This window comes from Scomber japonicus, chromosome 2, assembly GCF_027409825.1.
Source record: "Scomber japonicus isolate fScoJap1 chromosome 2, fScoJap1.pri, whole genome shotgun sequence".
Lineage (NCBI taxonomy): Eukaryota > Metazoa > Chordata > Actinopteri > Scombriformes > Scombridae > Scomber > Scomber japonicus.
The window spans coordinates 15,554,951-15,578,575 of NC_070579.1; positions in this window are offsets into that span (position 1 = coordinate 15,554,951).

Below are 23,625 nucleotides of genomic sequence, written 5' to 3' on the forward strand. Positions count from 1 at the left end.
GAGAGGAAGAGGATGGATGGATACACGTGTGCGTCTCCGGTGTCCACTTCCAATGTACAAACACACTGTGACTAGTTGCAGCTGCACTGGCTTCTCGTTAAGACTTCTCCTAATACGAGAAACAAGTCTGAGAGTCCCACAGAAAATGAACCTCGTTTTTTGACAGATCCGATCGATTGATTTCTTCTTCACTCAAGCAACACAGCAGCAGCGATAATCCAAACGCCAAATCGGGATTATCCGGTTGAAAATGTGTCGAATAGAGACCGGTTGTGTTTGACAGACATCTCAGTTGACTTGCCGACAGCCTAAAAAACAACCAAGGAATTTTTACAAAACTTCAGCGGTGCCGCACAAAACCGCAAGCCGCCTCCTTCTCCCCTTCACATCCTTTCTCTGACTGGTCGTCCACTCATGCTGTCAAATCAATGGATAATGAGAGAGGAGGAAGCCTTCCCCGCCTCAGGGTCCTAATGCTCCCTATTGTTCTGTTAATGTATTCAAGTCCTGAACAATGAAGTTTTACACTCCTCCTCGATGACCTCAAATGTGTTCAGACTGTCAAGATGCTTGGCAATGTTGATGAGTTTTTTGTTGTCTGGATACCGTACATAGTCTGTTAAGAATGGGTGGATAAAACTAACTTAGTCCAACAAGTCAAGGACTATGGTAGGCTCTGCTCTGTGTTCTTTACCATAGTAAAACACATGTAATTGCTGGTTTTGATTAAGATGTGCACACTATTATAATTATGATTGTAAAATAAACAATTACAAGCGTTCTGACAAAAAGTCTACATTATTAATCAGTTATTTAAAATCAATGATTGTTGCTCTGTATATGTGTCCCTCTATATACTATTATAAACCTATTTTATAAGTAGAAGTAAAAAAAAAACAACAAAAACAAAAACACACATTGCTCAAAACCAAAAGACATGGTGGAGCTGGGATGCATGCAAGCAAAGATAAGATAAGATAAGATAATCCTTTATTAGTCCCAAGACGGAGAAATTTAAATTATTGCAGCAGCAAAGTGGACAGTAAAAATAGAGGAGCTTCAATAAAGATAATAAAGAACAATAAATAATAAGTACAAAACCAATAAAAACAATAGTAATAAAAAAACAGTAAACTAATAGTAACATTATGTACAAGAGTAATACTGGTGTTGAGTGATAATATACACAGATTTATAGTGAAAAATATATATAAGTTGAAGTCCAAAATGCACAGACGTTTCAGAAATTCCTTCTTGTCTTGTAATGTCTTATATCATTAAAAAATTTGATTGATATATATGGTATAGAAATATAGCTTACACATAAAAGGATTCATGCATATCATGTTTGTTTTCTTTTGGACAAGGATGCGTCTATGCAGCAGAGTGCAGCAAATACTAATCTGGACTCGCCATCCATGTCTGCCAAATACAGACCGTGGATTATAAAGGGCAATGCCAATTTTATTCACCACTCCTACCAGGCTCTTACCAACTGTACCTGCGTCACCACCTGGCTCAACACAGCACAGACTAAGACCTGGGCCACACTGTCATTGAAGCTTTGTCAAAAAAAAAAGCAAAAAAAAAAAAGCAGAGCAAACTGGGCAGCTTGGGTATGAGTTAACCCACTTTTCAAATATGGTAGCCTAATTCCTGAAGCCACTGTAACAGAAAGTAATAGGTCTATCTTTGTCATATTTTATGAGCACCAATTAGGGACAGTCATTAAGTCAGTAACTTTTTGATCATAATTTATAGTTAGAGATGAAAACTCAGTTGATAAGTTTGACCTTGTATGTTTTAAGTGGTTTGTCTTAATGTATGGTGATAGTAAAAGTTGCTTGACTTCCTTGTTTCTCCACAAAGTAATAACAATAAAGATGAATAGCAAATTTTAATTACACCATACAGTATCAATGACATAAGAAAAGGAAGAAATGTGAATAAGAAAAGAAGTGAAAAGCGTTAATGAATATTTAAAGACATACAGAGACTTAATTAAAAAGATAGACTAAAGTCAAAATACTGTCTTGTATTGTGGATGTGGGACTGTCCTTATTTTAACATTTATCCCAGATTGTGTATTTGAGGGACAAAAATAGTATTTTGAGTGAACAGAAATGTTTAAGTTAAGTTAAGTTTTTTTTATTCCAGAGACATCTTTGGAATTCCTCTAATCCAATTCCAGCTGTGTTGGATGCATTGTTTGAGACTTTCAGGGAGGAAGTCACTAAGAAGAAAGCAAATGGAAACACTCTTCCTTGGGCAGAGGGAAATCCTGTACAGAATGACAAAGCATAAAATCCCACAATGACAAGAATCCCTCTCTCCCTAAAATAAAATAACAATCAGGTTGAAGATAAGGCTTAAGCCTCCCCTGACGGTTTCTTCTGGTACTTCTGGTAAGCTGCTAATATAATGCAGTTTATGAGGGATTTGGGGAATAATTCTCCTCAGGCGTTTGTACAAAAATCACTTAGCTAAACAATCCACTCTTAAGGAAACAATGCAAACCATGTGAGCAATTGCAAAGCTTTGCTGACTTCAGGCTAAAATCACATGCCTTATGAGTATGCAATACTCGTTTTGAGAAATGAAAGTTCATTTTGCTGACATTTGAATGTTGTAGCCTGTGTAGTTATATGAGTACATCTTTGTACATACTTTAAAATGAGTACACATTAGGCTTTACCTTTCTGAAAGCAAATGAGGGTCCTTATGACTCAGAAGAAATTTGAAAAAACAATTTGTGTCCTAACTCAGTGACAGGCAGGCGGTATCTGTGTGTATATAATAGACAACTTTTGGAGACAAATTTTGAACAGCGTGCCCAATTGGGGCAGGACAAAGATGATTTTTGGGTCAGTGGTTATGTGGTTATGGTTAGGGTTAGGAAAGTAGAGGTTATGGTTGGGGTAAATCTACAGGAAATGAATGTAAGTCTATGTAATGTTCCCAAAAGTGACCTAGGACAACGTGTGTGTGTGTGTGTGTGTGTGTGTGTGTGTGTGTGTGTGTGTGTGTGTGTGTGTGTGTGTGTGTGTGTGTGTGTGTGTGTGTGTGTGTGTGTGTGTGTGTGTGTGTGTGTGTGTGTGTGTGTGTGTGTGTGTATAATCAACATGACAGAGGCCAGGTGCAAACAATTCAGTTAAATGTGTTAATAAAAATGAAGATATGGCTTCGGGGGCAAAGGTTAAGAGAGAGGAAGGCCAGCAGTGAAGAGAAGTCAGTGATGCACATCTCTGAAGAAAGCAAAGATGTTATTGGTCATAACAAATGACCCACAGACATCACAATCTTAGCTGTAGTGAACACTTTCAGCTAGTTCTTTGTTTGTTTTTGTATTTTTTGATGATTTAAGATAAAAGTACACAATGACAAAAGAGATCTATGACCAAAACCATACTCTCTTAATACACTGGTTAGCATCTAAATCCATGGATGGATGTTTTGCTTCCGTGAGGTCAAGGTCAGACTTACTTCACCCAAATTTATGAGAGAGAAAAAAAATACTCCAACGCCCTCTAGTGTTCACAAATGAACACAGAATTAGGAAGGGGGAGAGAAACTGAGGTGGGAGCTGTGCCGAGTGGGAGCTGTGTGAAAATTAGCAACTGAAAGCGTGAAGATTCAAAGGTGATGATGAGACATGTTTTGTGAGAAATCATTCCACTTCACAGAGATGCAGAGGCAGTGAAAGGCCAGACCAGAGACCAGGCCCTTTCCATGCATTTTGATGGCACAGCATGGGAGCCAAAACTAACTAGATTTTCAAAAACAACCAGAAAATGTAATAACAAGCCATGAATAAAAATTAATAAAAGATGTAGAAGTTGGTGAGGAGGCATAAAGAATACCAGTCCATGCATTTACTGAGGTCTAAGAATATCACTTCTCTTAACAAAATCTAGACTTACAATACTAACATCACTTCAAATGCTCTAGCAATGGTTCTTCATAGTGAGTTTAAAACGCCACTTTGAATGAAACTTATCTTAAGGAAGCATTAAATGTGCCACAACCATAAAACATATGAAAAAACAATCATCCTCAGCCATACGGAAAACACCTCTACCTTTCTTACCTATGAAGTTCGCCCCTCTCTCACACTCCCCAAAAAGAAAATGGTCTCACATGTGCCAGGGTGCCAGACAATGTGGTGCCACAGCTCCAGCCTGGATAGAGAGCTTCTGAAATGAATCTAACACACCGTTTTCTACCAAGATGAATTGAATTATAGCAGGTTACTTCTAGTTTTACACCACTTGGCAGCAGTGATTCGGAGGGGCCATGTTTATCTACAGTGACCCAATTCTCTCACATTCTGTTAAAGGTAGAGCAGCTGGTGTTGTTGCCAGGTCAGCTGGCATGATGCTGTAAGTGAGCAGAGGATACACGGTCTTGTCTGGGCTGAGAACTGAAGGAGAGCTGATAAGAAAGTTTTAATCTCTTATTCTGTTTTATGTTGTGTCATATAATCATAAAAAGTTGGAATCATAATGATTGATTGATTGCTCATGGTTGTTTATGTATAGCATATGATTTTGGTGGCAGAATAAGGCTGCTGGGGGGGGGGGTGTAGTCAAATGGCTTTCAGATCTTGAAATGGCAAGATTTTAATCCTAGCCAAGAAAACTACAAACTTGCTTAAAGTCTAGATGCCACCAGTGGACCCTCAAAACTCATAATTAAAGCACCTGACTTTGTTAAAAAATGTTGTTTGTTAGGTTTTTTTTACTTTTACATTTTCTAATTTAAACGTTCTATGAAAGTTCTAAAAGTGATAACCTTACCTAAATATCTTATATGTTGGTGTTAGGGTTAGGGTTGGGGTTAGGTTTTGCAACATTAAAAAAAAGATATACAGACATATATTGAACATGTTATTGTGACTAAGTGAAAAAAACATTTAGAAACATTTCACAAAACACACTTAATTGAAAGCAGGTATATAACAATATTTCTCAAAATCTGAAATAAAAAAAGACAAAGTACAGTGTTTTCAGACACTTTCAAAACACTTTGCAAGTCTTACCACTAGATGGGGATGTTACGCCTGTTTTTCAGTGTAGGCACTTCAAACTGGGTGACTTGTTTTTCAGCTTTTTCTGTCATAGCTCTGAAATATTTTATTTTATATTTCAAATAAAGAAACATCGAGTCATGTTTTGAGTCTTTGGTCTGCTTATTAGGAATGACTTTAAACATGTAGTAACATCAGTATAATGAGCACCAAATCCTGTATCACTTTCATTATCAACAACAAGGAGTGTTTGAGTCAGAGCTATGGAGGAGAAAAACAATGGGAATAGAAATAAAAATAACAATGACGAAGAAGAGGAAAGTTTTTTTTTTCTTTTCTTTTTCTTTTTTTTTTGTAAAACAAATTAGAGTGTGTAGAGGAAGAAAATGGTTGAGTGTGGAGGAAGGGGTATGATTCAGTGAGGCAGGGATAACAAGAGGTATTTCTTGAAGATATGAATTTTCAGACTCCAAAAGAAATGTGGGATAGTACAAGAGGAAAAACAATTGTTCAACCATTGGGGAAAACATCAGGATGGAGAACAATAAAGTCTGCATGGAATGATGAACAGACTGCAGGGGAGAGAGAGCTGCATGGTTGGTAAAAAAAAAAAAAGAGCAGAAATCTGTAACACTTTACTTAAATTCCCCCTATTTAGCACATATTAACAGTGTACAGTCACTTAATACATGGTAGATAACACAATAGTTGCTAGCAGATGCGATTGTTTTTGAATGTATTTTTGAACAACTCTTCACACCCATAAGTGAAGAAAACAGATAATGAACAACAATATAGTAACACAGAGTAGCAATAATATACCATAAATGGAGAAGTTGTAATTGCTGACTAATGCTGCACATGAATAAACACTTAAATGTAAAGTGTAACTGATTCATTTAATAAAGTCAGTGAGTTTGCAATAATTGTAATGTAACCTCAAGGTATATATTGCACATGTTTCTTACTCACACAAAGCTATATTAAACCACCCTCCTTCAAACCACCTCACTGCTGTTATGTGTCACAACTTCTCTTGGCTTTGACCTGACATTAAACACACTTCTCTCAGTAAGTGGTCCCAACAGCAGAAAGACAAATCTCTGATCAATAATATACTCTGTGATTCCTCTGCAGGGGGCAAAAACATCTAGACATTAATAGCACTGTTAATCTGTCAGAGCTGGTACTGTTAGATTACAGTTGGAGAGGTCATAGCATTGAACAGTCAAAACTAATCGAGGCTGACACATGTCAGAGCGAAGCACTGCTTGGACCTGATCTCATCCAAGACATCCTGCTCCTCCCCAGAGAAATCACTGGCCCTGTAGCCTCACCATTGTGAGAAGCTGCATTTAACAATCCATCAAAAGCATAAGTGCTGTACACATAGGCATTGATCTGGTGCTGTCATAAGGTGATGCTATCTGATATTGGCCTATCAGATAGCATTATTGTACTCCATGATGGTGCTTATGTGGTGAGGGGTCTGAAAATATCTGATAGTTAGCACATTTACCTCTGTAATTTAATGTAAAACACTTAATAAAGAGTTTATAAGCACCAACTAACTGTTTAAAGGAAATACGTTTTTTTTTTTACTAATGCTTTATAGAGCTGTAATAGACTGTTTATATAGTATAAATCATGGAAAACCATTAATAAACACTTTTGTCATCTCTAAAAATCATCAAATCTTCAATTATAAATGTTAATTAATTCTTAATAAACTTTTTTCAGACAATCAATTTTGCAAGTTAATTGAAGAGCTACAAAGACAAAGCAAGTGTCATGTTGCAAGACAAAACACCAGCAACAGATATTTTTTTGGACTTGGAAAACCCATAATATTAGCTGATCTATAGAACATTAATAACACCATTGGTTACTACTTATAAACCTTAAAATGTGACCTGTTAGAAAGTAGGACAATGTTTATTTGAAGAAGTTAAGAGAGTCACAAACATTTGGGAGAGGAGAACTGTGTTTTTACATGCTAATGACTCCATTGCACGTATTACTGTGCTATTGCCACGTCCTATATATTACAATTATCCAATGTGAACTATGATGCACAGTCACACTGGTCACTGCGTGTCACCACAGATCTGGCATAAAATTCAAAGGAATGTGTCAGAAATTAGCATTGTGAGCAGTTGGGCATTGACGGTTGTCTTTCACTGTGAATATCAACCACGGTGCTGGTGAATAAGTCTTTTCTCATCTAATCTTGTCACCGACTCCTACGGACTGCTGTGATGTCACAGTCTGTAAGTTCGTGTCCATGTGAGCGTGTCTGCTGTTAAATACAGCTGTAGGACTGAGATGCTCCATGTAAACCGTATGATAAAGTGAATAGTAGTGGCTCCTGATGAATAAATCATCACAGTAAGACATTACAAGGTCCTGTCACTTTGTGGTGTGAGTGCTGCAATGACACATTGTTAGTGGCTATCACTTTTCTAGATGGACTACTGTAGCTAACCTGCTAAAAAATGAAGCCCTTTCCATCATCAAAAATTGTGGATATTTTTGTAAAGATTTTAAGTTTTATGATCATTGTATCATACCAGATTAGACATTTAGAACCCATATCTGATTTGGGGTCAGTGGTTGTCACACTCCAGGTTTTGGAGAGAGATACAAAAAGTGATGTATCTGATATAGATAAAAGAGAAATAGATAAAAGGTAATAGATTACAACTTTATTGGCCACGAGGGTGGAAAACTGATTTGAATTATAACATTCAAAAAATTAAATAAAAATACAAAACTATAAAATACATAAAAAAATCCTGCAAAAATAGTTTTCCTCTTTCTCAGATCTGCATTACAGTGTTTGCATCAAGTAACTGAATGGTGAGTGAAGCCTTTGTCTTAGAGGAATAACATGCAAGGAGAGATACATACATGATAATTGGAGAATTGTCATGTATGTATTGCCTCTCTTCCTGTGCTATCAATTGTAGTATTTGTTAAAGCTCATAGGCACACATGGCTGCGGCATTTTAGCAGAACAGGAAGTAGAATCAATAGATGGCACTGTTTCCCAGGCCTTGGTTTTCTGCTGTCCTTGGTAGCGCTTCACATCTCTCTCTTGCTCTCTTTCTCTGTCTATTCTCCCCTGGGAGCCTATAGTTGTTCTGTCTAGAACCAACTTCACTAAAATGTTGAACAGACTCTTGGCCCAAGTATACCTGGAGCCACTTCAAGCAGAATTCTCCAGGGAATCAAACATTACTTATTGTATCAAAATTTAACCAGGAATGGAATAACAATTTGGGATGAGACAGATGGTGGTGGTCTCCATATAAGACATGTATAAGAGGTCTATACATATCCAATAAAATATGTGCTTCTGTATTATGGAGATAAGAAAAATACATATATCTGTGAAGATACGTTTCTGAACAAGGTTTTCCTATCTATAGTACAGCATAGTCTGTAAATTCTTATATATTTTAATACAGTGTATGCTCTGCAGCAATGTCAACATATCATGTATAGCCATGTATATATAGCCCCAATCCTGACTTAAATTGGTTTTCCACCTGGGGAGAGCACTGTCACCTTCAGCATGCACACTACCGCATTTGAGCAGTCAGCCTGTAACATAACAGGTCTGCTGTCGATGCCAGGATAGTATGTGTTTTCTTCATCACTTTTATTATATAAATATGGTCTTAATTATTATTTTAATATATGTATCAAATGGTAGAAAGCCATTAAAGAACATTTTAAGTACTGTATTGAGTACAACTTTGAGGTAATTGTACTTTACATTTTATGCTATATATATATTCTTCATCTCCACTGCATTTGAAATGGAAAAATCACACTCTTAATTCCACTAACAGCTATTTTTAGGTGTTTACATGTCCAGGTTTAAGATAGAAAATCTATGAATAATGAATACAATATGATGCATCTTTCTAGATTAAACTACCCAATGGCATATACAGTAATGCAGGTAAAATTAGCCCCATCTCAGCCAGCAACATTAAAATGCATCAATAACAATCCAATAACATAAATCATAATATAACAGAACACATCCTGAGCATTTTTACCTTTGATACTTGAACTACACTTTGATAATATATTACAGAACTTTTACTTAATGTTGTTGTTGAATAGTCTGCATATTTACATAAAATATACATATATTTCTTATGGCAGGACTGGTGCCCCCATGAAGATCAAAATACAGCTGATTGACTACTGCTTTGTTGCAAAAATGTCTGTCTTGAAACATACAGTAAGAAAAAGATTAATTTGAGTGTTGTGTGGTGCAGTTTGATTAATTATATCATTGATCACATAATGTGAAAGTGTGGAGGGAGAGAAAAAGAGTGAAGCGTGATTGATGAGTTAGTGTGATACCAGGGAAAACCTCCTGAGCTCATGATATTCTGTGTTGAACCTTTTTTTTTTGCCTTAAAAAGTGCACAAACTCAGAGTGCATGCGGCTTTCTTTAGCTTTGCACTGTTTTCTTGGAATATAAGAATAACAAGGTTTCGAGTAGTGCAGCACCCACTTGGTTCACATGGAGCTACCTTCTTCGCGGAGGTTACACCTGGAGCATGAGACAATCACAATGGTTGCTAGGTAACGGGTCTCCCCATAGTCTTTGGCGAGAGCTTCCAGTAAACCAAGCTTTGGTCTGTGAATCACTCCTTACACTTGATACAGGACTGTATATGAAAATGAGTGGACCACATGCAGTAGAAATCTGTGATTGTGTGTGTGTGTGTGTGTGTGTGTGTGTGTGTGTGTGTGTGTGCGTGTGTGCGCTCTTGGGCTTTTGGGTGAAGTTACAGGTCAATACACAGGCAGAGGACGTTGCAGAAAATCGACTAATGTGAGCACATTTGGCCAGTTCTCACTTCTATGAGAGGCTATTTAAATTGAGGTCACTTAAACCTACATTAATTGATCGGGGGCAGCACAACCAGCTGTATTGACACATTATGCCCTTATACAGTTGGTATGGCAAACACATTAGCAAACAATTGCCTCGTAACATATCCTGCAGGCACGGAACAACATAATTATGAATTTGTTGCACTTATAGAGCACCTTTCTAGTCTTCGGACCACTCAAAGTATTTTTACACTACAGGGCACATTCACCTATTCACACACTGATGGCGGCATGCCACAATGCAGGGTGCTGTCACAGCCATTGGTAGCAATTTTGGGTTCAGTATCTTGCCTAAGGACACTTCAATATGTGGACTGCAGCAGCCGAGGATCCAACTGCTGATCTTCCAGTTAGTATACTATCTGCTCCACCTCCTGAGCCACAGCCACCCCACCAATATAAGTCTGATATTCATGTCTTGTTTTAGTCCTGTTTTGGTCACCACCAACTATGTAGGAAAATATATTTGCTAAATGCTTCTCCGTGATCACCAGGTGGTTGCTAACTGTGTCTGGCTGCTGTTTGGTGCTGAAGAGGTGAAAGAAATCTGGAAAAGATACTGATGTGACACCTTTGACATTACACATACTCATATTGCTCAGATAAAAATATTGAATAGCAGCTTTAACATTTGGTTTAAATGAAAGACACAATTTAAGTTTTTAGGAAATTAATAAAATCATAGGAAGTCCTAAATGTCTCTGTGTGTAACAGAGTATTTCATTTGAAGTAAATCTCTATGTGATGAGCAGATATTGGCTCTCCTTTCTGAGTAGTACTCTCCTCTGACTAGTCAAATGAATGGTTTATTATGATAGAGACGATAGGAATGAAATCTGCCCGAATGCCTCTCCACCTCAACTCAATAGTGTCATTTTCCTCTCCTCATCAATTCCAGCCATCTGTTGCTCCTTTCATATCTGTCCATCCCAGTTTGGCCCTGGAACCTTGCATGTTTTGAAGCTGCTGGTAATAGTTAGAAATATTCATTTATTCATTTCAAATGTGGTTTGCCGTAATCATAGAATTTGAAAGCAATACCACCATTTTAGAAAGTAATCTGACAGAACTTACAGTTTATAAACTGCACAAGCACTAAGAGTGCTTCACCCAAATTAAAATAAGAAACACATTTTCCCACATCCCCATCTTTGCTATGTGTCCATGCTGTTTTAGTGTAACCTGCCCAGGTGTGGAAATTTCCATCTCTTTCTCTGCAAACCTATACAGTGAAGGTGAGATGAATTTAATTTGTTGTGCTCACAGCATCTAAAAATCACACCCAACAACAAATTCAGCATCTCTTTCCAGAAAGTGTTCCTTTAGATAATCCACAGAACAAGCCGTGGACAGTTTTCATAGGACTCTTTGGTAGAAAGTAGTTCCAATGAAAACTGATTCAAGCAAGGTCTGGGGATTATCCAGGGTAATGTTTCTGGAATGACATGATGTTATTGAAGTTTTTTGAATGCAATTTTCAAAGCTACATGCTGCTGGGGCTAAGTGAGAAAATATGTTATTTTATCATTTGGGTGCATTGACCCTTAAAGTATTTACCCTTTAAGCACTGACCCTTTAAGTTCTTTACATACCATGTCTAATAAATATTTCTCGCCAGTTGTACAGTTGTTGCAGCTTAAATGAGACACATAAGGTGATATGGAGGACTACTGCTGATTTATCTTGGACTAGGACACTGTTGTGGTGCTACAGTTTGGCACAGCTGCTCTCATAAAATGTTTTGATACCCCCAATAAGAGTTCAGTGTTTTACTGTGATTAAATCCCCCAGGCCTGTTTGCAGTAAAATTCTCTCTCTCTCTCTTCGTCTTTGTGTGTGTATGTGTCTCTCTCCCCCTCCCACACCATCACTAACCCTGTTTGCCTCCCTGCCTCCCTCATCATTCTTATTCTCTCCCACTCTCTTCCTCTAGTGACCTACACACAGGGAGACACGGGGCACTGAGTTCGAGTCTGTGTATTCAGTACAACACTCTAGTTAAAAACCTCATAACTGTCTTTCAATGAATTCATGCCAAATAATTGTAAACAGTGTTTTATGTATGTCAAATAGCATGTCTGCATTATTGGATTTATTCATCACTTCTGCCCTGGAGCAGAGTGAAGGGTATACTGTATGATCTCCTCTGTTCATCTGAGGTGTGTTTGTCTATGATGAAGGTATTTCAGCAACTTAGGATCTGGTTGGTCTAAACATCTGCTGTGCACAGTCACACTTGCAATGAAAGAAACATGCCCTCATGACCCTTCCCATGTAAGACCGGCCACAGGCCACAGTTTGGCTTCCTATTCTCTCACTGACTCTTTATAACGTTGACTAAGTGTTGGTGAACTGGTGAGATTGGCATAGTTGGTGATCGGCTCTCTTTTAAGTACTTTCTTAGTGTTTATTTCCAACAGCTTGGAAATGTGATTTAAAACTGGCAATGCAGGAGCTCTGCAGACAGGGGTACAAATTTGAACCAAAATCCGTCACCTTTTATTTCCTAATTCATTTAGTCAATTTGCCAGTAGTGAGAGTGGAGTACATAGAGTTCAAGATTTGTTCCAGAGGTGACATTGCTTATATCCTGTTCAATATTGCAGCCATTAGGGTTGCTCAGTGTAGCAACAACAGTGTCACCTTGTCAGATTGTTTGAGAAACACCTTTGACCTCTTTTTCCTCCTGGAATCACATATATCTGGACCTGTTTCCTTTCATTCTCTGCACCACCATATGACTGACTCCGCTTAGCCCACATTTGTCCTCTGACGATGAGTGATTGTTAACCAAATGCCCTAATTGTTTAATTAGGTTGGGGCCAGGGAGCCGTGACAGCTGCGGCGTGATTCATGTATGCTGCATTTTCAGCAGCAGTAATGGGTGGTTGGCGGGTGGAGGGGGAGGAGGGGGGGGGGGGGGGTGCGCTACAAGGAGTGATGCGGCCTTTGGCAGGAGAGCTGGCATCTGTCACCCATGTCAGCATAATGGGAGAGAGAGAGGCAGTCCAAAAATGCTGCCAGGTAACCCATAGCCTCCATTTTTCACAGTGGTTGAGTTAAAACAGCTTAAGACAGAATTCTTAGGATTTTTTAAGCAAGTCAGCCAATATTTGTAACTGTTCCAAAGTCAGATTCAAAAGACTCAAACTTCTAATGCTAATTATGTAATTCCTTGGAAATCTCAAAATAATTCATACAAAAACCTATCATTAATCTGCTATACATACGTTAGAATTTCCCTTTATCAAGTTGCTCTTATTCCATTCTTTCATTAACATAACAGTACATAATACAGTGCATAAAGACTACAGTGAAAAAATGCAGTTTTTCTGTTCAGTATCTACTATTTATCAAGCTATGACAATTTCATACCTTTTGATTTTGTGGCCATCTTGTCTCTAAATGAGCCAACAACAGTAAAAGTCACATGCATCCCCAGAGCACCATGAGCAGACTGTGTGTAGTGCTTGTTGAAGTAAATATTAATAGACAGGCAAGAGCGTTGGCTTGAATATTTCAAATCAGAGAGGCTGCACGGTATGACGGAGTCCAAGCCTGTGTGCTGCTATCCATTAGTGCTATGTTCTCCACTACAACCATCCCCAGGGCAGCGGCACCAAGCAGAGTCCAGTACTGTCTTGGCAATCTCTGCCGCTAGTGTTTCCTGACTAGCAGCTGACTTTCCAAGGGTCATATTACTGTGGGCAGAGTTGAACCAAATTTTGAAAGGCCTGGTATCAATAGTTTCTGTGTCATTCTCTGTCTAATGTTCACCTCCTCTCTCAGCTCTCTCGTGGGCAGCAAAACAGACACACATTGTCTCTTAGGAATGTCTACATTTGGATAGGTGGTTGTTAAACTAATGGGGATACTGTGGCATGAGTCCTCCAGGAAGAACAGGCTGCCAGATCAGAGTTACAATAAATTTGGATTTTAGGAAAAGTGTCCTTGGGGCTGTTATCTTGCTAACTAATGCAGACAGTATTAGGGTATACATGGGTGAAACAGTAATTTACAGAAAGCAGTACCACAGGATCTATCCAAAAGAAGGTTTTTAGAAATAGATTCAGGAGACTGTTGTTATCAGTGCACACTGACAGTATTGGTTGTTTATTCGAACAGCTTAAAATAACACAGGTTTAAGCTTTCACCAGAGTCTTTCCCTAGCTTTAACCGAGAAGTTTAACTTCCTTAATGCTGCGTTTGGGTTGCAGTTTTTGGGTCACTTGAGGACAGAACATCACACACACACACACACACACACACACATTTGACATATTGTCTCATAAAGTTGTGTGTATAGTGAATGCATTGCTAAGAGGTGCTTAATTTGTCGTCTAGCAGACAACCAGAGCAACGTAGCATTCATTTTGATTCACTTATCTGTCAACCTGAAAAATATAAGTCCAACATTCATCCTCCTTTTTTTTTTTTTGGACCAACCCCTAACAGATACATTTGGTTCTTTAGATGCTTAATACTCCACTATGTCCAACAGCTACTTTCATTGTCTGCTGTTTGGTGCTACATAGGTAGCATTCAGAGTATTTATCAGTGCTTTTTGACTGCTGCTTGTTGCAGCCTGTAAAGAAACTGAACCGAAAAAAAGGAGGAAAAAAAGCAATCGTAAAACAAGACAATGAGCTAAATTATGATATAATGCTCAGTAATGCAGAGTCATATGATAATTGTCACTTGGAGAAACCTCTTTAACATACAGAAGCCATTTGATCTTTCATATTATTCTTATAATGATATTCATTAGTGCAATTTTGAATGCAAACCTAAGATGCTGCTTCAGAAATATTTGTAGAGGTCAATTTGGAATTCAGTGTGAAACAGTCTGTTTTGTTGTTGATTCACATTATGACTGTGTTTAGGATTGGTTTGTTTTTTTCATTTTATCAAACGTGTTTTTTTTTTTAATGCTCAGTATCTCTCATGATAACACAAGACGTAACAAGCATACAGGATGTGTTTCCTACAACATTAAACATTTGCAAACCCTTTTGTTAAGGTTTTGAAACCTGAATTATTTCCTTAATGTGTGTTAAAAAACATGATACAAATTTTTTAAAATCAGATAACCAATTATGCACGCACCATGCATTGCTGTACACCTCGATGCACAGATTCAGAGGTACAGGACTTTTTTAAAAAGCCCACTCTTGAAATTTTAAATGTTGAGATAATGGGCTAATTCCATATTTTGATGGAGCCTGTAATTACATTTTTATATTTTAATACAATTTATTTTATTTGTATTTCAAATTGTACCATTTTATACCAATTTTCTTGTTTGTAGTTATGCTTGCTCTCCCTTAGTGTCAGCATTGTTTTTGATAGTTTGATAGATTAGCTTTTATTAGGAGATGTTGCTGAATAAAGCTTTATGTTTGACAGACTTATGGTCAGCTTTGTTAATGTGCTGCCAGAGTTTTATGGCCCTTATTTTGGAGTGTGGGGGAAGATTTCCAGTTCTTGCTCAGAGCATTGTTATTTACACCAAGGATTCATTTTGCACCAACCTTGCAAAGCAAGCCCACATTTCACCACAAGAACTGAGCTCACAAGATTTAGATTGGTGTCGAGATTTGTAGCCCTCATCTCAAAGATTCCTGGGACAGTCCTGCTTAACCAAATTTTAATGTTTATATGATAAAGAGTGACCAAAAATTCATAGTCACACTCCACAGGTGTAAGGAAAGCCACATAAAAACCTAGCATTAATTGCACTAACAAAAAACCAGAAGGTTGGTCGAGGTTGTGTATAGTGGGATGATAAGGGACAAAGGAATAGATGAAAGTGATAGATTGGATGGGGATGGATGAAGATGAATGGGGACCAGTTGGGGTTGTGATATGGCCGGAGCATCTAGGAACCCGGGGGTTGAGACTCAGGCTGGAGGCATGTGTCGTGTGAGTTTTCTGCTTCATCTTCCCCTGTGGTTCCTATAAAGAAAGAAGAAGAAGGTGAATTACTAAGAAGGAAGCATCAATTCAAACATGCACGATGGTGGGAGGAAGCTAGAGTACCTGGAAGAAACCCACACAAGCTTGCATACATACATGCATTGCTGTGAGGTTACAATGCTAATTGTGAAGTGAGACAAACAGGAAAGGGGTCAGGGGTTAAGGGGTTAGGCAAAGTGAGGCATAGGGTCTTGCTCCTCAACTTTAGTTATAGTAACCATAACTATACAGTATATAAATATGGAGGGAGAAACTGAAGCAGGCAGTGTAGCAGTGAGGGCAGAGCTCAGTGGTGCTGTAGAACTGGATTAGGACAGAATGACTACAAAATATTTGTGTGGGTATAAACTTCTGTGACTACCTGAACTACATTGAGGATCCATTTTTTTCAGCCATTTGACTCATTTCCTAAGGCTTTACAAATTTCCCTCCCATCCATTGAAGACATCAGTTAACTGCTTTCACAGAAGTTCTCCCCATGACTTGAGCACTGACTTTCTTTTAGATTTCAATTTTTCAGTGTTTTTTTATTTATTAGATACAGTCAGTATAGATTCAGGCGGGTAACGTGGAGAGAAAGAGAGGAGTATGACATGTGACAAAGGACCTTAGCTGAAATTGGCATGCGTCTTACTCACTAGGTCACCAGGATGTCCTTGTAAATTGACGTTGACATTTAATATCACTGGAGTGCAACTTTCATCTGTCACTTACAGTTACTCATAGTACAAATTATTGTACTACTGTTTTTGAATTTCAACTTTCACTGTAATACTTTGTGAATGACGCGCAGCTGGCTGTAGTGTGGAGGTGATCGTCTGAGTGAACACTCTGTAAAGTCAGTCTGTTGTATGATTTATAGAGCCAACTTTAAATTACCACTGAAACTCCCTCGAGGCAGTATGGAGCCATAGCATTCTCATACCTGGATATACTGTAGATTTACAGCCATAATTGGATATACAAATTGGATAAGTCTGTGAGAAACCATAAATGTACTGTTAGTCTATGTCACGTTTTATTTATCTGCATAAACAAATCAATGTAGCGGTTATCATTATGTTGGTTTAGTGTGCAAGCGCTTGATATGTTAAGGGGTATAGGTGCATTTTTGACACTTCATGTGCCATTTTTTCTCCTCTGGTATTTTTGTGCTGCATGATAATTGAGACTTTGAATTTGAAAGGTGTCTCGGCGTGAACAACATTTTTTTGCAAAGACTCTTTGAGTACAAGACTCATTTTGAAAGTGTTGTGGAATGTCAAGGAAAAAATGACTCGACAGTGGGACTTGCCAAAAAAAAATAAAAATGAAGAAATGAAACAATTATTCACTGGGAAAATACAGGTAAGCATTGTGCCTCTTGATCAGCTTCTAAAATGGTACGGTTCATTATCTGTGGTTTTTATACCCGAGCAGACAGATGCAGACACAGGATGGAAACACACAAACTAGACATTCCTAATGGTAATAGCATCATTATCGGCCAATTTAAAGGGTTTTTCCAAGAAGCACAGTGTGTCTAATGGTATTTCTAACAATATATGACAAGAATATACATTAGAAACAGTGTTCTATGCTTGTGTGATGTATACCAGCACATCTGCTTTTGTTTGTTTAGTTTTTTTACCTCCTATCCCACATTAAAAAAAAATCTTTACTATGACATACAGAGACATATAGTAGGGGTATAAGTAGAAGGTATATAGCTCCTTAAAAAAACAACACAATACATGTTTAAGGCACAGTGACATCAAAATAGAGATTAACGACTGATTACTTCTACTTTAAAGGCACTGTGCTTATAATAGACCATGTATTCCCCTCTGGGCTGGTGCTACCAAACACAGGAGATGAGGCAGTAGTTGGCCATGACCACATAGCACACAGCTTCAGAAATAAAAAGTTTTCCTCTAACAGAAGGGTTGGTGAATGTGGGAGATAGTAAAGGCTCCTCTGGTATCAAAAGTATGACTCGGGTTCACGGGAAGCTCATTAACACTGCAAATCCCCTTGATCTTTTCCAATTAACTGTCCCGACCAGGACGATGTGAGACATGCAATTAACAAAGGCCAGTGGCTGACTCACCCCTCATCCCCCTGTTTCATTACCGGCAAGACTTGGATCTGAGTCAAATTCAACAGCTGACATATGTGCTTTAACAATCTGAAGGCTGCGAGTTTGATGCATAGCTGGTCTTCTTTCTCTGTGCTGTAATTACAGAGATTGCCTCCTGTTATTGGGAGAATCAGTTCAAGGTCTTACTCGGCATAGGGCAAGGGGTAAAATGCACGAGTCAATCATGAAAGGAGGAGAATGATCAGATATGTGTGTGACATTCACAACGCAGACTTCGGATCTATATTTTGCTCTGCAGTGTTGTAGCTTGTTAGACAGTGTTACTTACCCTGATTAATCATTATCTTTATTAAAGAGATAGGAATAAACATTCTTAGATGATACGTACGCCCATTAAATAAGCAGTTGGAGTTTTCAGCAATTTCACAAATGTTTCTACTAAACTGACTTGAATACTGTAGGTTACTGAGGGTGGCACACAGCCTGTAGGTTTACATCTGACTGCGGGTAGGGGACAAAATGAGAACCATAATATGTAATACATTTATAATACATCAATACATTGATTCATTGTTTGGTCTATAAAAATGTCAGGAAATTGTGAAAAATACCCATCACAATTTCATAAAGCCCAATGCAATCGCTTCAAATTGTTTTGTCTGACTGACCAACAGTCTAAAACCGAAAAAATATTCAGTTTAATGTCACATGTGACAAAGAACAATTGACAATCAATAAGTCGTGTACCTGTAGATTTGACAAGTCAGTAAACCCCACTCCCTTAATTACTTTAGCTCTGCCTGTTAAGCTTTCCATTCTAATACAGTATGCACTTTACAAAGAGACCGTTACTGATTTACCACACAAACATTTAAAGTCATTGTTGAAATAATAGTTCATTGATTTCAGATAGAGGTAAAAAAAAAAAAAAAAAAGCTTCTTAATTCTTGCTTGTGACCCCCAGTTTTGGTAGCTGAGAGGATAACATGACTTAATATTATCATCTGTAGGGGTCTTAAAAATGCACTTAATAGCAACTTATTTCCCTTAGTCATACAATTAGTATAAGCATGCACACAAGCAAAATTAAAAATGGAAAATCATATCTTACCAGGAATTTCATGCTCATTGTTTCAGTATGTGTAGGAATCCAAAGCTTGACGGCCTACTGTGCCTCCTTACTGTTAATAGGCCATGATTGGACTATCACTGTTCAGGGGAGGGATTTAGGGAAAGGTCAATTGCAAAAGGTGTAATTTCCTCCTGAGAGGAGCTGTTCTACTGATCCCACTGATATCCGTGAATTCATCTAAGCTAGGCTAAAATCCCTGCTTAACATACCTTAAAACTACAAGCAGAGAGAAAATCTGGGCAGGAAAGAAAGGAGGAATCATTCTCTTTAAGACAAAGCAAACTTTGCCAAAGGCCATTGTAGATTGCAGGAGCTATAAAGACAATTTCATTGATCAAACAGAGTAATTGAGACCTTTCCTGTTTTTATACATATCCGTCTGGACTGCGTTTCTTTTATTGTCTTTTGATTGTATACAGTGAAGTCAGCTAAAGTAAAGTGTAATTTTATATACTACAATGTTTGGAATACAATTATAAATCCACATAATCCTATCTAATATGCACTAATGAAAAGTTCACAGTATTTCAAAACGCTTGATGTAAGGCCAGTCTTTAAAGAGTTAGACTGACAAAGTGACCCCAGTGTTTTGCTGCTGATGGCATAATTAATGGAGAAAAACACCACACAACTTAATGGAGAATCAGAGAATCTTAATGTCCTTTTGAAGATAAAATCTGCATGTCCTGTCAAGTGATCATTTTAGTGGGCACACAGACTCTCTGGCTTCAAATGTGGAATTTGCCGCCCACTAGAATGGATGCATACAGTACACACACAAGCCAGCACAGTACGCACATGCTCACACACACTCAAAACCTGTACTACTGTATTTGTGAGGACTTTGTATTGACTTACACTCATTCCCTCAAAGTTATTTGACCCATAGTCATAAATTCTAACCTTAAACCTAAAATGAAAATGTTTAATCTTAAAAGGAAAAGAAAAAACAAAACTATCTTTGCTTTAAATTTTGTTTCAGAGCGAGATATGCACAATGTCTGCTTCATTTCATGAAGTGTTTTATAGTCCTTATGATCTTTCCGTCTGTCCTTCCACGCAGCCTCTTGTTCTCTGCACCCGTACTGTATGTGTGAGTGTGCGTGTGTATGCGTGCACATGCTTGTGTGTATCTGCTACTGTATGTCTCTGCATGTGTGGGCTGCTGGAATTCAGTTTTAGTGATAGAGAGTGAATTCAAACTCCTTTGCATACAATGTCTGGGTAGCTGGGCTCAGATTTCTGGCACTGTTAACATCTTTGCATTTTCATTTGGTTTAAAAGGACGTTGCTACAATATTCATAATCGCATTACATTTGCATTAATGTTAATTCTCTTTGGGGCATAGTGGCGTCTGAATGTATTCCATTTAGAGAGGAAAATAGACTATTTTGGTAATACTGATAATGTTAGTAGTAGAATATGCATATTTGTTTGCAGAATATATTCTCCTTTGTCAATCCTCCCCCCATTACAGTGATATACTACAGGCAAACACTGAACTTAAAACTTTTGTTTTTGTATACCATTATTTTGTTGAATTATGATTGAAATAAACTCTTAAATGTGTCAAACACACCACAAGCAAATAAATGGCCTGTATCAATATGAGAAATTTTAATCACCAGTAAATTTATATTCATTTTATGTTATTGTTTTTTTGTTTGTTTTTTTAATAAAAACGCAGAGCCTCTAAATATGCTTTTTCTACTGATTACACAGAAGTTCTCAACTTTGTTTGCTTGCAGGATGTAGATTGCTGGGAGCTAATTAGTGACATATTCATTTTAAAAGCTTTTGTGAGGTGTAACTGTTCACACTAGTTTGCAGAATTAGCCTAGAACATATGCAGCTGTAGGCAGTGCCCAAGGAATCAGCAAGGTGCAGAAAATTAAACTGAAAATATGTGAGGCTTGTTTGCTTCTGGATAACAACATGACATCATTCGACAGCAAATCCTTTATAAATTAATATGCAATAGAAGTTTGGCATCAATTGCATCTTATTTATTTACTATCGATCTTAATGTCAGTGCTTGTCATGAAACATCCCTGACAGATCATATCTGACAGTGGGTGGAAACAGAAAATGTAAAAGGACAAATTAAATCCCAATCACCAAGCCTGCTACAAGCCTGCTGAAAGTCAATTAGTGTTATGGGTCAGCTTATAAAGAGGTCTGACAATTGCCACTTTTATGTGACTTTTCAAAGCACCATGAAGAAACTAATGGACTTTTAAAGTGGTCAAAGAGTTGGTATGTAAAGTATTTGAAGCAAAGGTCTCATTTATCAAATGACAAACTGCACTGGCAAAGAATTACCATGATTTTATGCAAAGGTTCACAGCACATCAAATCACATCACATCGGTACACCACTGCATTATTGAATTTCAATTGTGGGTTATTATTCCAACTATGTGTAAATTCATATTTAAATATATTGAAGCTACTTTGCACCCTTGTTGGAGTCAAAATGAATGGTCTGCAGAAATTAGCTTCAACTCATGATCTCAGATATCCTGTTTCATATCATTGTGGCATTCTGGTTAATTAATCATAATCATCATTTTCAATATAGACTAAATAGTGGGCTTTAACATAACCTTTGATTCACGAATTGTGACCTTGACTAAAGTCCCCCTCCACTCAAAAATATGTTTCTTCAGTTGGATGTTTGGGCTTCACTGTGTAGAATGATGTATGTGCAGAGTTTGACTAGAAGGCTGTTTACATATTTATCTGCTGAAAGTGGAAAGTTTCCTGTTTACTAATAATGTGGTTTGAAGGGGTGGGCCTATGAGCATGATTTGTGACATTACACCTAGTTTGGAAGCCAATTCTGGTCTAATACACAACTTACACAAGTGTGATGTGGAAAGCACACATACACTGAGAACGGACTTTACAGTGGAGTATGAGACATCCTGTGTCCAGTAAGCCCTACTTCTGAAATGAAATGTGTTTGCATATTCATGGCTTCTGGATTTTTAATGAGGGAGAGGCAGAAGATTCCATTTAAAGGCTTTTAACTAGGTAATTATATTTTTTGGGGGCGGAATAACCATATCAGACACACAACTTTTTAAAATGTCTTAATACATGTCTGCAGGGTTTCTTTAATTATTGTACCTTGAAATGAGATTGTTTTGTCTACAGCTTCTCCAAGTCAAGACTGAACTTTAAACCTAAACCTTTCTGCCATCATGCTCACAGTGCTCAGAGAGGATCAACATTTGAACTTGAAAATTTGTAAATTGACTACTAGACAAACTCTATCTGCTGATGAAGATTATGTTATGATTAACAGCTCCAGAACAGCCACTAAATGGACCTTGAGTTGACATTGTTTTGTCAACTGCTGTTTGTAACTCAATTTCCAACATTATGCTGTAACAAAATATAGTTGAAAGAACAAAACAAGCTTTATTAATTACAAAAGTCTGCTAGATTAATGAAATGAATGGTAAGTGATGATTAGTCGCAGTCTCCTACAGGTTTTAAACTACTGTGGGCTGTGCAGCCTGAAAACTCTTATTAACCTAGGTGCCATTCATTAACATCACATCATTCATATGCATTTCTATATTGGACTCCCTGCATTTCCAATCCTGCAACAATTACACAGTTCTCAAGGATTAAGGGATCCTAGGAGCAGTGACAGAGATAAGCAATTATTTTCAGGATTGAGTAAATTCAAATTAGAATCACTCATGCAAGCTTCTCTGCTAATTATCGTATAATTCTGTTCACCAGCCTATAGCAGCAAAATAGTAGTCTTAGTGTAATTTGAGGTAAATAAAAATGACCTGAAACCACAACTTGATCATGCTTCTTGTTGGTGCTAATAGATAAAATTACATGATATTATAAAACACCTATCCTTGGGGTCCTTTATTCTTATTATCATGAGCCAACACAGGTCAATACAGTATCCTAAACTGGCTCTAAATGCAAAATGCAATTTCTCTTAAAATGTTGACTGTGCTGAACTTTGGATATTGGGTCACCTCCCTATGTTATGTTTAAGATGAACTAGGCTGTTGCCATAACAGCGCCGTGAGGCATGGCCAGTGAGTTCCCTCTTCCTGAAATAGCCTGCAAAATTGTTTAGACAGATAACTGGGAATCTGGCTACTAGCCAGGAGCATGGCCCAATGCCTCATGGGATATTAATGGCAGCCCAAGCTAAGGCAGGTTTGCAGTGAGGGAATAGATCCTAGAACCAGCACGGCACATCTCCCTTAATCAGTGCTTTAAAATCAGCTGTGCCTCTGCTAATTGGCTTCATTTCAATCTCCGGATGTCTCCATTTGCTATTGAATTAGAGCAGCGATGGGCAGCTGTGAGGCATGTTGTAGGAATACATGTCTTTGACTTGAAATCACACTTACGATTAGATCTCCTTCCCACAATGCATTTTCCAGTGACCACAAATGTGTACAGGGGATGCAGGAGATAGTCAATAAAAGTTTTTCATATAGAAA